Genomic DNA, 14,181 nt, shown 5'->3' with positions numbered 1-14,181 from the left:
AAACTACAAGTCAACGAAGTGGGTTCCACGCGGCGTGCACGCGTGGGAAGACATCAGGGTCCCACTAAATATGAAGACAAAGCCTCCTCAAAGTCAGAGCCACGAAAGTGACTTATTATTAATGTAATTAAGTTTTTATGTTCAAATCCTAATCATTTGGTTCACACGTACTTATCCACTCATTCCCTCAAACCTCAAATCCTATGAATATATAGAAAAAGATTCACACCTCCAACCTTCTCTCTCTCTCTCTCTGTCTCTCTCTTATTACCTCCACTACTCATTTATTATTTTTCCTCTATTGCTAATCAATTTAACGGTAATCACCAGGATTGATTAATCCAATAATTATTTTTATAGCGAATTAAGAATAATTGAAATTTTGGTATCACAAGTAAAACTTTATAAAAGACATTAAAAAAAGTGACCTATGTAAACTCACGGATATAGTAGATAAAGGTTACCTAGAAGAGTAGAAATTTGCATATAAATGTTGGTGGGATGTTAGAATTTTAAGGAGAGGATTGTGTTGGCCAGTTGTTTATATGATGTTTTGTTGGACATGAGTGGATGTAGTTGGCAAGTGGCCAAGTGAAAGTGTCTAACTAGGATACATTCCCATTTCAGGTATCTAGCTAGCTACCCTATTATTTCAATATATTTCAACAATAAGTAGTGAAATTATTTTTAAATTAATCAATTCCAAATATGTTGATCGTAAATCTGCATTAGCAATCTAATTAAGAAGCATGCATGTATAATGATGGCGCACAATATCACGATCCGTGTGTAGTAGCCTAGCGACTGCCGACTAGTGAGAAAAAAATGAAACCATGATTGACTATTTTCCAATCTCCAATTATTATTATTCAGAACATATCATCTCACCGTAATATGCGCTAATTTTGTTTCTTCTTCTTGTAGACGTCCTGATCCAGCTTCAATTCGTCAATGGCAGTCCCCCACATTTATTTATTTATTTTCTCCTTCATATACTGTATTTTTTGCCAACTGCCTTCACAAACATGCATAAATAATTTATTAATTATTATTTATATTAAAATATCAAAATCATTTGACTGTAATTAAATAATTATAAAATAAAATATCAATTATATGGATATATTATAGTTGACCCTTTTTTTATTCCATCTATGTGTGCAAAGTCACACAAATAAGGATTAAATAGGTAGTTTAAATTTCCAATAAAATAAATTAAAGCTTATAAAATACTTTTTTGAATAAATATCTATAATTAATAGATTCGACTTAAAATATATTATTGCTAATAAAATATAGTATTAGAGAGAAGGGTTTGAAATAAAGTACGCCTCCTATTGTAATTCAGCTGCAACCTAAAACTCAGCCTAAATCCAAAGAAGACATTCCCTAGAAATACAACTAAATAACACAAACAAATAGGAAAAAATCATGATCCTCATATGAGAACTACCTCTGAATTGTACTCTGTTTCCTCAGCTGAGACACACATGAGGTAAAGAAGGCTACCTCATCTTCCTCCATCGAGGGGAAGGAATGGCTGCAACTAGTCACTAGAGTAGTGAAGACTTGTGCATATCAAAACAGATAACTAGAGATATGCTCTAACAATAATATAGTCTCTTAAATTACACATGTTTTGAGATAAATGATATATTTGTCACTAATAATATTTATTTAAAGTAAAATTTTATGAGTCTAAAAATATTAGATTATTCATTTTGAATAATTGTTTTGTCTAGTAGAAAACTCATAGTGTAATTATTCTATTATTTATTCTAATTATTGTCTATATTAAATAAGACAAATAAATATTTTTCTTTAAAAGAGTTATACACATACACAAATAATTTTATTTTGGCTGCGGCCTGTTTGTAGTAGAAAAAAATATTTTTTTAGATAAAAAAATAAAATTTTAAATTTTGATATGAAAATTTTAATAATCTAAAATACAGAAAAAGTAAATAAAATAAAATAAAATAAAATTACGATGAATTATATAACTGTATATGCCTGAGTTGAAGTCACTTATATTACTGTAGAATTAAAATTTTTATTAAGTATATAGTCAGTTAATAAATACAGTTGTATAGAATATAATACATGAGATAAAAATTTTATCACGCATTCGAGTATGTAAATTTATTTCAATATGAAATATATAAACGTTTGAAATTATTTTTATTAAATTTATAAGAAAAAAATATAATAATTAAGAAAAAAAAAATATGTTACGAACTTCAAACTATATTTTTAATAATTAATAAATTTATAAAAGCTCTCTTAATCTTTAAAATGCGAAAGTAGTAAATTAATCAAATGTAAAAGGAAAGAAGCTAAGAATTTTTTATATTTTTTTTACCTATAGCATAGTATTGATATATGCATCTAATTAATAGTATAATACATTAATTTAAAAATAATATTGAAATTTATGAAAATTTTACTTGAATGTAATTTATTGATATGACAGGTGGTAGCATATTGCGGAGCTAATTATTGGAAAGGTTATGCAATAAAAATGATGTCATAATGGTCTAAGCTTGAGGTGTGAAAGGTGAGCCTCCATCCATTTCTATGCAAACTAACAAGAATAAGCCCACACGAGCGAGCCCCACCAACACATACACACTTACCATTTAATATCAAACATAGGTAGCTATATAGGCTGTTCTGTTCATGTCAAATCTTAATTTCTTTTTCTTCAAGTCAACCACACCTTCCTCTAACCATTTAAGCTATAGTCAATTCATTAAGCATCAAATTTTTAATTACTCAGGGATTTCAACCGTAAGCCTTAAATTTTAAATTCTATATTGAAACCACACTAATAAAAATCAGTTTTTCTTGAGTTAAAAGGACACAAATGATAATAATAAAAAAATAGGCCTCTAAAGTCCAAATCCTACAAAACCAACTAAGAATTCCACTTGTGCCTTAAATTCGTATAAATAGCCAAAACACCACTTGCATACCTTTTAAAAGTAGCCTACTAAACAGACAAATGGAGTGATGGATTTCAATTTTTATTTTAAAACTACCAATTATTCATTTAATATTTTTTTAATGCTGATTTTGGTCTATAGTTTCTTATTCTAGCAAGATTTATTGTGGTTAAGAAAGTGGTGTCGTCACAAAAATAAATAACCTGCATATTCAACTAAATTTGTATATATAAGATTATATTCTTTTATCAAATACCATAGAATTTTAAATTTTTTCTTTGTTGGCTTATTTTGTCTAAATTCTTGTCATCCTCACCAACCTCCTGTTTTTGAAAATTGCAAATCTATTTTGGTGACTTGACTTCAATTGCACTTTAGGAATTTTACTCGTAGTTTCGAATTATATAATAAATTGTTTTAAAATATTATAAATTACTTAATTTCCAATTCTATGACACCGTGTTTGAAGAATTCATCATAAATAATTAAATTAAATAGTACTGATGATCTGAGATCCAATACAATATGGTTTTTACAAGGGTTTTGGTATTGAAAAATAAACTTAAACTTTCTGAGGAGGGGGTTCCCCTTTTATCCATTTCGCTATGCTTGCTGGTGACGTGTAAAGGCCTTTCCATGATTGGGACACGCGTCTCTGACATACAGATTCGGGTGTACGAGGGTATCAGCAACCTGCTCCATGCGTAACGGCCTCTGATTCTCCTCGTGCGTACGCTCGAGCGGATCTGCTAGGCTGTCTTAGTATGGCTCTGGATACTGGGCTGGGCCGAGAGTCGGGCCGGACGCTGAGCCTGAGAGGAGAGGGCCTGCTGGTCGTGGACTGGGCCGATCTGAGTGAAGAAGCTTGGTTGAGCCCGGCCTTGAAGGTTGAATGAGCCAGGCTTGTTGTGCATATCAGGTGCGTGGGCCTCTACGTTATGGGCCTTTGGCTGTAGTCAAGCCCCTGATCTGGGGTAAAGAAATCCAGCGGTCATCAATTGCCCCTTCACCTTCTCGGCAGTTATTGCTCCTACTGCCGAGGGGGTGAATATCAAGAACCATTATGACCGCGCCTGTTTGTGTTCAGGTGCCTTAATAACATCCTTTCATCTTTCTGTCGTTGTGCAGTTTCCGAATCCTATCTGCTCTTTCCCCTTTCTGGCTTTTCTCCATTCTTCGTGTTCTTTGCTGTCTTTGCTTTCCTGTCATCATTACCTGGACATGTCCTTTCTTTCCTTTTCCATGACTATCTTTTAAAATCCTGACACCGTTAGCTTAGAGTCTAGCATAGCTCTGCCCCGTGCTAACGCCTCAGGCTCCGGGTATATATCAACGCCAACTGTCCTTCATTCTCACATCCTCTGCCGGAACAAGAGGTTTTTCCTTTCCGTTTCTCTGTCTGCTTCTTTCCTCTAGCGAGATTGTTCTGTTTTATCTGCAAAGGATCCATTTGACGCCTTCTTCAAACGGAATGAGGTGAGCTTGAGTTTGTATTGCTTTGTTGCCCCAAAGGTTTGTTTTAATCTTGCTTTTATCATCTTGATGGAGAATTGTTTCTGACTTGTCTCTGTTTTGAAACTTTTTGCAGTACCTGAGATAAGAATGGGTCAGTTCAAAATTCTTGAAAATTTGATGTTACCTCTAAGGAGTCTGGACGGTGCTTTGGAGATCCTTCTGGTAGGGCGGCCGATGGGTGGGACTATTCGGCAAGCTGCTGAGACTGTTTTACCCAGGTCGTCTGGCCGGCCTCCTCCTCAGTTTGCTGTTCGAGCTCCAAAGAGGTTCTGGGCTGATGAGAGGTCTGCTCCTTATTCCGAGAAGAAAAAGGAAATTTTCTCAATGCCCCCGTCGTCTTCTTTTGATATAAATGGAAGTGGAGAGAATGATCAACTTATTGTTCCCTTTGATGTGAAGTACCAGTATTATGCGAGACTGAGATCTGCTGCACTCAGTCAAGCTTCTGGCGATGCCTTCGAATGTATGCTCTGCGATCTCCTTGGAGCCGTAACTAGAAAGCCCGTGTTTTCATGGTACATACGGACAAGCTCGGATATTATATCCTGTCCGTATGTAACGTGAATCACATCTGGGCAATCAGGGTGTCGACCTATTATAGGGGAACAGTGAGAAATACTTATGGGAATCAACTTGTTCAGTTCCCCTATAATAGCGAGACATATCTTGGTCTTTTCTGAAAAACTCACATTCCGAGCTGCGAGAAGTCCTCCGAACTGAAGACTAGAATAGTGGGGTAGGTGATAATCGTAGATGATGAAGTATCCGGATATGTAAATCCTTTAAGGATAGTCTTCCATTCTGTAATGTAGGCCTTTGTAACGTGCTGTAATGTACTTTTCTTTTAATGAAATTCTTGTTTTTTACACATACTTGTTCTTTCTCTGTCATGGATGAAGTACTGATACTGCTTTTCTTCGTAGCTTTAGCCAACTAAATTTTGTTCCGTTTTTTTTTTTTTTCCGAACTGAACTGACCGTATTTCGCGAACTCCTGCTTTTAGTCGATGAGCCGAGCTTTGGGCCTACTTAACCAGCTGGACGGTCGGTTTACTTTTCCGAGCTTGACTAACCGACCTGTGAGCTCGGTCTTTACTTGATGGATTGAGCTTTGAGCCTCCTTTAGCCGACCGAGCTCTCAAGTTATGTTTTTCGAGCTGGACTAATCCGACCTGTGAGCTCGGCCTTTTAATCCTTGAGTTAATTTCTGAGCTCTCAGCTCTGTATGATCCCGAGGTGCCCTTGTCGCCTCTTTCCGATCTCGCAGCCTTTGTTCAATAACGATAAATCAAATCTTATAACTTTTTAAGTGATGAGCAAGTCTGACCTTTATCATGCTCCCATTTACTTGTACTTTTGAGTTTTTTCTTGACTTGCCCCTCTGTTTCCTTGGTATTTACCATGGAGGTGGTGAATTTTGCAGGTTGAGTTGTTCCTGTGGGCTAAGTTGCTCTGACTGGCAAGTTGGGCTTGTATTATGTAGGTGGCGAATGGGCTTTTGATTGATGGGCTGTAATCACGGATCTGGCCCTTGACGGATGTGGAGAAGCCCAGTGATCTTTTTGCCCCTTTACCTTCTCACCGGTTATTTATCTACCCGTTGAGAGGGTAAACTTCGAGAGTAATTAATGATCGCGCCGCTCCAAGACAAAACTGTTCAGATCAACGTTCCGTCTCATTATTGCCTGTCATCTCGAATTCCTTCTGTCTTCTGAAGAAACTAGCTCTTTTCTGCTCTCTGTCTTCCTGCAACTCCTTCTGCATTTTTCACCCCCTTGTGTTCTCAGGTACGCTTCCTTGTTTTTCCATGGCAAGTTCAAGGCTTCCTGATATTGTTAACCTTGAGTCGCATATTACGCCCTCCAACATAACTAAGCATATTTCCCAAAGACTTTTAGATGCACCGTTGTATTTCATTCGAGCACCTCTTTCAAATGAAAGGATAGTCCTTCCTTACCCTCCCCCTCCGGGTTTGGTGGATCCCCAAGAGGGTCGTCGTATAGTGTTTTTCTTGAAGCAGAGAGAATTCCGTCTACCGTTTCCTTTTACCCCTTTCTTTATTGAGGTCTTTGAATACTTCGGGGTAACTCCTCGGATGTTATCCCCAAACTCCATTTTGTTCATGTCCTGTTTTGAGTCTGTCTGCCTGAGTTGGGGTTTTACACCCACGGCCTGTTTGTTTGTCACTTTTTTCCGCCTGGTTAGGTCGGCTCAAAATTTCTATTATTTTTCCCCCCGTAGTGGGTTATCTCTTTTCACGGGGTACAAGGACTCCATAAAGGGATGGGTGGAGAACTTCCTTGTGGCGGAGTTGAAATTAGGGTCCGCCCGAACGTGGGAGGTGGATCTAAGTTGGGCTCTGTTCCACCTGTAGTACCATGTTTGTCTTTTTAAAAGCAGGTGTACGAACATGCTGTATATATACTTCATCGGGAAGCTGTTCTAACTCCTCTTTGGTCAACCGACTAAGCAGGTCTGCTTCCTCATTTTCATCCCGAGGTATTCTTTGAAATCTGACGATAACTCCCCGACCCGTGAGCTTGGCTTCTATAGTTTTTACTTTATCAAGATAGTTCTGCATGATGGGGTCTCTAGCCTAATATACTCTCGTCACCTGGTTGATCACCAACTGAGAGTCGCTATTCACCTCGAGGTCGGTCACCCCTACCTCCGAAGCTACCAACATTCCATTTACCAGGGCTTCATATTCGGCCATATTGTTAGAAGCCGTAAATTCTAGACGCAAGGCATAACATACTTTAAAACCTTCTGGCCCCTTAAGCATTATCCCAGCGCCACTACCCTCAGCACCTGATGCTCCGTCTACATACAGCTTCCAGCTAAATTCTTGGGGGGGCTCTCTCTCTTCCTCTGTTCTTGATAACTCTGAGGATGATCCTCCTTTCTCCTCATTGAATGCGCACTCCGCTATGAAGTCAGCCAGAGCTTGGGATTTTATGGCTGTTAGAGGTCGGTACTCTAGACAGTGAGGGCTAATTTCTACAGACCATGCCAACATCCGCCCTGAAGTTTCCGGCCTATGTAGAATCTTTTTTAAGGGTTGGTCTGTCATCACGACTCCTTGGTGGCCTTCTAGATAAACTCTGAATTTTCGGACTGCTAGCAATAAGGCGTAAGCCAATTTTTCAATGTTCGAATATCTGACCTCAGTGTCTCTGAGTACCTTGCTAACGTAGAAAACAGGTTTCTACTCTTCTTCTTCCACCCTTACTAGCACTGCACTGACTGCTTGTTCTGAGGCCGCCAGATATATCAGAAGTTCTTCTCCTTTTATGGGACTGCTGAGCACGTGAGGCGAGCTAAGGTACTTCTTAAGCTCTATGAAGGCCTTTTGGCAATCTTCTGTCCATTCGAAATTCGGTACTTTTCTCAACTTTTTGAAGAATGGCAAGCACTTCTCTGCCGACCTCGACATGAATCGGTTAAGCGCTACTACTCTCCCGGTTAATCTCTGAACATCTCTTACACAGGTCGGTTCTGGCATATTTAGTATGGCTTCCACTTTCTCCGGATTAGGCTCAATGCCTTTACCACTCACCATGTACCCCAAAAATTTTCCTCCCCTAATGAAAAAGGCACATTTTGCTGGGTTCAACTTCATTCTGTATTGATCTAACACTCCAAATATCTCCCTCAGATCTGCTATGTGTTGTTGGAAAGTGGAACTTTTGACCACCATATCGTCTACATACACTTCCAGATTTCTACCGATCTGGTTTTTGAAGATTTTATTCATCAACCTCTGATACGTTGCCCCGGCATTTCTCAATCCAAAGGGCATAGCCCTATAACAATAAGTTACATCTTCAGTTATAAATGAGGTCTTTTCCTCATCCGACCTTTCCATTGGGATTTGATGATAACCCGACATAGCATCCAAAGAAGACATATAATCAAAACCGGCCGTCGAGTCGACCATTTTATTAATATCGGGTAGGGGATAACAATCTTTAGGGCAGGCCTTATTTAGGTCGGTAAAATCTATACACATCCTGTATTTGCCATTGGCTTTTTTGACTAACACAGGATTTGCCAACCACTGTGGGTACATGACTTCCCTAATAAAGCCTGCCTCTTCTAGCTTCTGCACTTCTTCCCGGGTGGCCTGTTGCTTCTCTCTTCCCACTACTCTCTTCTTTTGCTTTACTGGTTTGGCCTCGGGGAGGACATTCAATCGGTGTGTCATCACTTTGGGGTCAATTCCCGGCATGTCTGAAGGCTTCCACGCGAAAGTCGGCGCGTGACTTCGGATCAGGGCCACGACTTCACCTTTTTATTCTTTGGTGAGGCTGGCATTAAGACTGAAGACCTTGTTTGCATCTGCTCCTGATAAGGGGAAGGTTTCCAACTCTCCAACTGGCTCTGTCCGGGCTTCTTTTGTTTCATCTCTGACCTCCAGAACTTCCGAGTCGAGTCCTTCTCCAGTTGAGCTCGGCTCTGTTACTGTGGCCAAGTATACCGCCCTTGCTTCTTCCTGGCTGCCCCGGACCATTCCCACTCCTTCTTCCGTTGGGAACTTGAGTGCCAAATACCTGATGCTAGTGACAGCTTCAAAGTCGAACAATGCCGGTCTCCCCAAAATCGCATTGTAGCTCAGTGGGAGTTTGACCACCAAAAACACCTCATGATGGGTGCGAGCTCTGGGTGCTTCTCCCAAGGTAAGAGCCAGCTTCACCTTTCCTTCTACAAGTACCGGTGCTCCTCCGATCCCCTTGATTGGTGACTGGTCCCGAACCAGCTGTTCCTCTGGAATTCCCATCTGCTGAAACACTCGGTATGGTAGCAAGTTGACTTTACTCCCATCATCCACTAAGACCTTCTTTACCCGATAATTATGAATGACGGCTTCAATGACAAGCGCGTCATCATGGGGCATTTGAATACCCTGAGCATCTTCTGAGGAGAAAGTGATGATCATGGGAGAGTGGTCAACGATTTGCATGACTTCACTATTGCTGGTCTCTCCTTCCCGATTTCTCTTCTTTCCTCGACGGCTCATTCGTCCTCCCGTTCCTCCAACAATCATGTGGATGGTCCCACTGGACCCATCATTCACTGGTCCAGCTCCTATTCTCCTAGGTGTCTGAGTTGTCAGACCAGGCTGAGGCCTCTGTCCCTCTGGTTTCTTCACAAAATTTTTAAGGTGCTCCCTTTTTATTAGCCTCTCAATCTCCGCGATTAACTGAAAACAGTTATTCGTATCGTGCCCATGGCTCCGGTGGTACTGACAATACTTGTCAGGATTTCTTTGATCTGCTTCCGACTTCATGGGTTTGGGCCACTGGAGGAACTCCTTATCCTGGACTGCCATGAGCACTTCGGCTCTGGAAGCGTTGAGGGGGGTTGGTTTCTCGGGAACCCAAGGAGGGAGCACTCTTGGTTCAAGAGCCCGAGGAGGAGGTGGAGGTCTTTGATCCCTTCTCTCCCAGGCCTGTTTGTACGGCTCAGGCCTCTTTCCATGTTTCTTCTCGTGTCTCTCCGGCCTTCTCTCCTCCGGGGCTTTTTCTTTTCCGGCCATCCCTTTAGCAAATCTACTCGTCACTAAGGCGTCATCCTGCCTTATATACTTCTCAGCCAGTGAGGTCGGAGGTTTCCTGCTCAAAGAACCAAAGAACTCGGCAGAGGTTGTTCCCTTTTGCATGGCCTCCACCGCCCTTCCTTCATCCAGCTCGGGAATCTGCAGGGCCTCCGTATTGAAGCGGGCGACATACTCTCTGAGTGATTCACCTTCTTTCTGTTTCACTGTTTCTAGATAGCTCGTCTTCCTATCAGCTGGCACCCCGGCTATGAACCAGCTGATGAAGCGGGTGGCAAGATCTCCAAAACTTCTAATGCTTCCGGCCTCCAGGCTGTTGAACCACGCCCGCGCCGGTCCCGAGAGCGTTGTTGGGAACACCTTACACATTAAGGCATCTGACAGGGTTTGCAACTCCATGAAGGTCTTATAGTTCATGACATGCTCTCTCGGGTTACCAGCTCCATTATAGGCCGCCATCGGCGGCATCATAAACTTCTTGGGAACGGTCTCCTGCTGCACTATCTTTGAGAAGGGAGAAGAAGTGGGCAAGGAGGTTTGGCTCTGATCTTTCTTACCTAGCTCGGCTAAGAGCTGCTCTTTCAACCTTTTTAGCTTTTGGTTCATTTTCTCATCTTCCGGGCTGGATCCTTTGCCCCAGCTGTATTCCTCCCTGTATTCCTCCTCCCCTGTTTCAGCTCCCGTTTCCCTGGTTGTTCCGGCAGAATAGTTGTCCGCCTCCTCATTTTCTATCAACTCTCTTGCCCTTCTCCCATGGATTCGGGCCTCCGGTTCTTCCTCTTCCCCGGCATCGTGGCTGTTAGTTTGGAGGCGGTCAGGGGTAGGTCGGGGTTCATTGGTTCTGGGTTCCTCCACTACTGGGAGTGCATTTACTGGGGTGCTAAGGCCCCTTTGTTGCATTAGTTGCCCCAACCAGTGAGCAGTAGTCTGTAGCTGGAGAGCCATAGTTTGAATGTCCTGGTTAGACAGAGTCATGGTGGGAGTATTCCCTGCCAAGCTTGGCGAGGGATTAAGAGGAATAGGCGCTTGGTTATTCAACGTTGTAGGGCTAGAAAAGGAGAACTGCTGCCCATCTTGGGCAGAGCTCAGGTCATTTGGAATGTTAAGGTTACTTTCTTGGTGGTTTGCCATCGTGGATCTCAGTGGGTTTTGAAAGTGAAAACTCCGGTGATGAAAAGATCTCATTCATTTCCCACAGACGGCGCCAATTGATGATCTGAGATCCAATAGAATAGGGTTTTTACAAGGGTTTTGGTATTGAAAAATAAACTTAAACTTTCTGGGGAGGGGGTTCCCCTTTTATCCATTTCGTTATACTTGCTGGTGACGTGTAAAGGCCTTTCCATGATTGGGACACGCGTCTCTGACATACAGATTCGGGTGTACGAGGGTATCAGCAACCTGCTCCATGCGTAACGGCCTCTGATTCTCCTCGTGCGTACGCTCGAGCGGATCTGCTAGGCTGTCTTAGTATGGCTCTGGATACTGGGCTGGGCCGAGAGTCGGGCCGGACGTTGAGCCTGAGAGGAGAGGGCCTGCTGGTCGTGGACTGGGCCGATCTGAGTGAAAAAGCTTGGTTGAGCCCGGCCTTGAAGGTTGAATGAGCCAGGCTTGTTGTGCATATCAGGTGCGTGGGCCTCTACGTTATGGGCCTTTGGCTGTGGTCAAGCCCCTGATCTGAGGTAAAGAAATCCAGCGGTCATCAAGTACTAAAAAGATAAAATTTCCATTTTATAATTAAAATAATAATTTTTATTCAAAACAATTTATCATCTTATGTTCAGTTTGTTTATATTGATTGTACATTTCTCTCTCCTCCCTCCCTTTGTGCTCTTCATTTTCTTGTATCCCTCCATCCTTTTTTTTTTTTTTTTCCTTTTCTTATACAGTGTTGTTAATTATTTAAATACTTCATATTTAAAATAAAAAATTTTACAAGAATTTCATTTATTTAATTTCTTTTATTTAAAATAAGAAATTTTAATTTTTTAATTTAAAAAATTTTCATTTTAAAATAAATTAAAATAAAAGAGAAGGTGAATAAATAGAAAAATAGGTGGAATTGAAGTGTGCTATAAGCATAAAAAATAATTTAAATTTGTAGATAAAAGACAGCCAAAACAAAACATCATGTAAAAACAAGACAATTTCTTTTATCATTGACTTGTTTGAATTTAATGGATTTTGAAAATTAAATAATAATTTCCAGCATAAAAGAGACTTTCATTCAACAAGATGATAATAAGAAAAAAAAAATAAATAAAAAGAGTATAGTGGGGTTATGTCCTGTCCACCAAATTAGTCATACACCCTTTGGTGGGGTTGACATGGATCTTGAGTCTTGACCTTCTTTCATCAAACATTCTTTTGGTCATTATTTGAAACCCCACCTTTCCCTTCTTTTATTAATTCCCACAATTTTTGAGCACATTCAATTGCTTGTCCTCTTATGCTTTTCTAATCAAACATCCTTTTTCTTTTTTTCTGTCCTATAGGCTCTGTGTGGGCATTAGCAATTCTTTACCTTTGATTTTGAATTATTATGAAAAAATTTATACTATTTAATTGGTTTTTCTTAAACCCAATTGATGACACTATTTAATAATTAATGATTTTGTAGTGGCTCAAAATCCCATTTGAAAACTAATAGTGTCTCTTGTATTTATGTAGCTTAATTAATTTTCATTAATATATAGAATCCATGTCAATAACCATCTTAACACTTAATAATTTAAATTCCAACCTACACTGCATGATTATATATTATTAATTATTATTCAATTAAAAGTAAAAAAAATTAATAATAAATTTTTGGATGGATTAATTAAAAAAATTTGTTATCCTTTTTATAAAAATGAATGAGCTACAATTATTATAAGCTTGAGTTGATATCAAATACATTTACTAAACTATAATAAAACACGCTTTCTAGGTGTGGAGATTTAGCAATGGCTTACAGCTTCTAGCTTACCAGACCAACAGAGGAGATGGATAACATGATGCAATATTTACGTACAAGATGTATAATATATAAATTAAATAAGAAAATAATTATAGAAATATATAAAGAAAAAGGAATTGAATATCGTAATATTTACCTAAAAAATGTATAATATATAAATTAAATAAGAAAATAAATAAAGAAATAAAGAAATATATAAAGAAAAAGGAATTGAATAAGTTTATTTAGATGTCTGAAGAAAAGGATGACAGAGATAGATATTTAATATAAATTAAGTTATGTAATGATATGGGGATATGAAGAGAAGGAATTGTATGGACTTAGTCCTTACTTTGCATCAACCTTTCTCCTCTTCTCATCATTATATTTTAGGCCCAACCTCTACTTTCTACTCTTTTTTTTTTAAAAAAAAAACCCTAAAAAGAGGGAAGGATCTCAATGGACCACCGCTCTTCAATTTCAATCTCATATATACTTAATTAAATTGACTTATTCCAATGAAGATGCTTCTATTATTCTCTATAATTTCAAAATTATTAATTAATTTTTCTTCCTTGCTAAATCACACTCATAGATTGTTGTCTCACTTCATTCGTCAAATTATGATATGATGCCTCCTCTTTTTTCACCGTCAAATATTACCATTTTTGTTTAATAAATTTCCAATTTCATCAACTCCGTACTTGTTAACTATATATATATAATATTAGATTTTATTCTCCTAAAAAAAATATTTTTTCTTTTAATAATATGCATAAAAATTTATTTTTAAGTTATTTGTTTTTTCCTTTCAAACTTGAAATTTAAGACATTAATTTTTGCTATGTTAAAAGGTCCTACTTTTTTTTTTTATATGAAAGAAGGTATATTGATCAAGTAAATTGATGAACTATACAACAAAAAATACTTTCTTTTTTTCACTATAAAAATGAATATGAATTTAAGACATACTCTATAAATCCATTTATTTAACTATAATTTTGTAAATTGAATATCATAATTAAATTGATCAATATGATTATCAACTCTCTTAGATTGGTGTTAATAATTTATTTTTTTCATCCCATAAACTAGATATACAAATAGCCAATAGGAATGATTAGGAAAGCAGTGTGTAGGCATGATTTAAGCAGTAGCCAAAATATATATTTGGAATAAAATAAAAATACTTTACTAGGGAATATTTTTTCTCTTTTTCTTTTC

This window comes from Manihot esculenta, chromosome 15, assembly GCF_001659605.2.
Source record: "Manihot esculenta cultivar AM560-2 chromosome 15, M.esculenta_v8, whole genome shotgun sequence".
In the NCBI taxonomy this organism is placed as follows: Eukaryota; Viridiplantae; Streptophyta; class Magnoliopsida; order Malpighiales; family Euphorbiaceae; genus Manihot; species Manihot esculenta.
Note: the sequence above shows the minus strand (reverse complement) of the source record.